Source organism: Vigna unguiculata, chromosome 4 (assembly GCF_037176805.1).
Source record: "Vigna unguiculata cultivar grain cowpea cultivar isolate G323 ecotype 2 chromosome 4, ASM3717680v1, whole genome shotgun sequence".
Lineage (NCBI taxonomy): Eukaryota > Viridiplantae > Streptophyta > Magnoliopsida > Fabales > Fabaceae > Vigna > Vigna unguiculata.
Window position 1 is genome coordinate 34,438,793 of NC_140795.1, and position 4,254 is coordinate 34,443,046.

The following is a 4,254-nucleotide window of genomic DNA, read 5'->3' on the forward strand; positions in this document are numbered from 1 at the left end:
GTACGTTTAACAAATGATGCATTCGAGTGATGTATTTTTTTTAGTCTGGTATTTGTTAAATGAATACAAATTAATTTCCCTTACACAAGTAAATGATACATTAGACAAGTAAAGAACATCTAGTAGCATTCGATTTTAGTTGGGATGTTAAATTAGTGGTATCAAAGCAGTTCATTCCAAGAGGACTGGGTATGAACTAACTTTTCTTGTATTGTGTTTCTAGATTCTTTGACAAATAAGAATGTAGAATATTATTTTGAAACCTATGTGGTATTCTAAGTATAGGAACTATATGATTTATTTATTGAAAATATATTTTCTTGTAAAATGATAAATAAGTATGAAAAGGGTATATAAGATTTTATGAAACTAATACACTAGTTTTAGAGAATCATGGCAGGTAGACCCAACAACACAAATGGTGAACTCTTAACCAGCATGACAGAAATTCTGGAAAATTTAGTGCAGGATAGAGGCAATGAACCAGCAGAATATCGGGGTTTGTCCACTTTCACAAAATATCACCCACTTAAGTTTGACGAAAAATTCAACTTAGAAGGAGCTCAAAGATGGATAATTGGAATAGAAAAGATTTCCAATGATATGGGCTGCCATGAAGAACACACAGTTACATATGCAACATATATGTTGACCAGGGAGGCAGAGAATTGGTGGAGGGTTGTCAATCGAATCTTACCACATGAAGGGGGAATAGTTCCATAGGAAGATTTCAAAGTTGGTTTCTTAGAAAACTACTTTCCAAAGGATCTTAAAAATAAAAAGCTAGGGAGTTTTTGGAGCTTAAACATGGGAACATGAGCATTGGAGAATATGCTTCTAAGTTCCACGAACTTACGAAGTATTGGCCACACCATCAAAATAATGGAGAAGAACTTTGTGTGCATTTCAAGAACAGGCTAAGAGCAAATGTTTGTACTACGGTCAGTATCTTTCAAATTACTGATCTTCCAACTTTGGTGAGTAAATTTAGAATTTATGAATCTGTCCTAAAAGGAAAAGATGTGGATAAGAGAGTAGGAGGACCAACAAGAATTGACAAGAAATATTAGGTTCATGTCAACAAAAAGTCATATCAAAGACCTAACATTTTTCATGTTGGTGAAACAACAAATCGTATTGGCAATAATAGCGTTAATAATGCTATAAAATGTTTTCGCTGTGGAGGACCACGTCTTAGGAGGGATTGCAATCAAATCTTTCCCTCTAGCATCCATTGTGGCAAAGCAAGACATCTTGCTAGCAATTGTTAGTTTGCACAACAAAAAGTTGACAGTACCAAGGGAATTATGAAATCCACACATCATTATGGCACTACACCAAAGATTTAGGGAAGAGTTTTCACCATAAGTGGAGTTGACACAACAACCTTTGATGATCTCATTCAAGGTAAGTGCATTGTAAGTGATAGATGTTCTTTATGACTCTGGAGCCATCCATTCGTTTATATCTTTGGATTGTGTGAAAAGTCTTGATTTGCCTATCACATTTATGCCTTTTGATGTTGTGGTGTCCACTCTTACTAATAAACCAGTTACTACCTCTGATGCATGCTTGGGATGTCTTATCATCATACATGGTAGAACTTTCTTAGTGGACTTGATTTGTTTTCCATTCTCTTGTTTGGACAAAGTATTAGGGATCAATTGGTTGTCATCTTACCATATTCTTCTTAACTACAAAGGTAAAACTTTAATCTTTAGTACACCTTCATAAGAAAACTCTAGATTTGTAACTAGAGATGACTCTAGACCAATAAAAGGTGTTAAAGCTTTTATGGTCTTATTTTCTTCTATTGTAGAAGAATCTCTATATATGAGTAGCGTGTATGTGGTTAACAAATTCCCTTAATTCTTTCCTGAAGACATAACTGAGTTACCACCAAAAAGAGGGCTTGAATTCACAATAGGCCTAATCCCAAGGTCTAGTCCTATCTATTGCCTTATATCGTGTGTCTTTATTAGAACTAGTTGAGGTAAAGAACCAAGTGGAGGAACTATAGAAAACATAGTTTGTGAGACATAGTGTGTTCCCTGGGGAGCACCAATACTATTGGTGAAAAAGAAAGATGGTAGTATGCAAATATGCATTGATTATCATCAACTCAATAAAGTGACTATCAAGAACAAATACTCGTTGCTAAGAATTGACGATCCCATGGATAAGGATATCACCAAATTCGGGTGCGAAAAGAAGATATTCCAAAGACTGCATTTAGAACCTCATTATGGTCACTATGAGTATTTAGTTATTCCTTTTGGGTAACCAATCCTCCTGTAGTATTCATGGACTACATGAATCAATTTTTTCACCAATTTTTTGACAAGTTTGTGGTGGTATTTATCGATGACATCCTTATCTATTCAAAAAGCCCCAAAGAGCATTCAAATCATTTGAGGATTATATTTCAAATCCTAAAGGAAAGGAAATTATTTGCTATGTTATTGAAGTATGAATTTTGGTTAAGTCAAGTTCAATTCTTGGGGAACATTGTTTCAAGTGAAGGAATACGGGTGGACCCATCAAAGGTTGAAGTAGTAACACGATGGGAACGACCAACAACTCCCACAAAAATTTGTAGTTTCTTAGGATTAGCTGGATACTATCGAAAGTTCATAAAAGGCTTTTCTTGTTTGACTTTACCACTAACCAAGTTAACCCGAAATGAACAAGATTTCAAATGGAATGATGATTGTGAAGCTAGTTTTAAAGAACTAAAAAGAAGATTAACTTTTGCACCAGTTTTAATCCTCCCCAATCTAGAGAAGAAGTTTAAATTTTATTGTGATGCATTGGGACAAAGATTATGTTATGTATTTATGCAAGAACAAAAATTTCTTGCATATGCTTCAAGGCACTTAAGACCCCATGAAGTAAATAATCCAACACATGATCTAGAGTTAGCAGCGATAGTCTGTGCATTAAAAATTTGGAGACACTACCTCTATAAGACCAGATTTTATGTCTTTAGTGATCATAAGAGCCTAAAATACTTATTCGATTAAAAAGAGTTAAATATGTGACAAAGGAGATGGATAGAATTTTTAAAAGACTATGAAATAACAAATCATTTTAACTTGAAACAACATCAAAAGCAATTAATCTGGCAACAGCAAATCAAAAGCAACTAAACTATGAAACAATATATGAACTTTCAAAATAACTATACTATACTTAATCCACTTTCTAAAAACAGCAAAAAAAAAAAAAACTCACAATGAATGCATGAAGCTATATTTACAACTACACTCAAATATAGGCATAATGCATATTTCTATATTATGAACGCATGAAAATGAGATATGCATGCATTGATTGTGTTAAGAAATGATATGGAATCTATTCTATACTGTAAAAATACCTAAAATGATGCAAAGATATGAAAACGAAAAGTGTTTATGAAAATGCCTAAAAGAGATTTAAACACTACCTTGGTGAGGTCAATTCTGGTTTAGATGTTGATTTGGGTTGTTTGCTATTTGATTTTATTGATTTGAGTTGTTTTTCTCTGGTTGTAATATTTGAAGATTATATTATTTTATTCTTTTGTCATTTAAAGTTTTGAACTATGAAGGTAGATTGGTTTTTCTTTGTAGAATTGTGAGCAGATTTTTGAATCCAGTTTTTGTTAGTTGGTCTGTTTTCTTTATTCTTTTTCTTTTATGTTTGCTTAAGAGTGCAAAGGCTCAAGTCTAGTGGTGTGATGAATTTAATTGTTCATAATTTTCTAAGCTAATTGTGTTGTTGTTTAATGTCTAATTTATTGTTTTTAGGACAAATTTGGTTTATAAAGTCTCAATTTGGTTAAGTTTTTATAAGCTAACTACATCTTTTTGGGTTGTGTTTTGTGTTTAATTCTTTGTTTTTAAGACACATTTAGTTTCTAGAATAAATTTGTTTCTTTTTACAAATTTGTGTTAATAGAGTGTTTTTAGATATAATTTTAGTTTAATTCTTATTTTGGTTAATTTCTTACTCAGTAAATAATATAAGTCAAATTTGGTTCTTAATTCTAGGGTAGATTTTAATTTGTCTTTTGGTTAATTTTTTTGTAGTTTAATATGATTAGTATAATTCAGCTTTGATTTCTAAATTGAATGTGTAATTCATCTTTTCAACTAGTATTTTAGGTGCTATAATGGGATTGTACAGTTAGTTCACTTGAGGGGGAGGTTTCTATTTATAAGAGTTTTACGTTGTCAAGATATATGTAGTGAAGCTTTCAGTCAAGTTGCC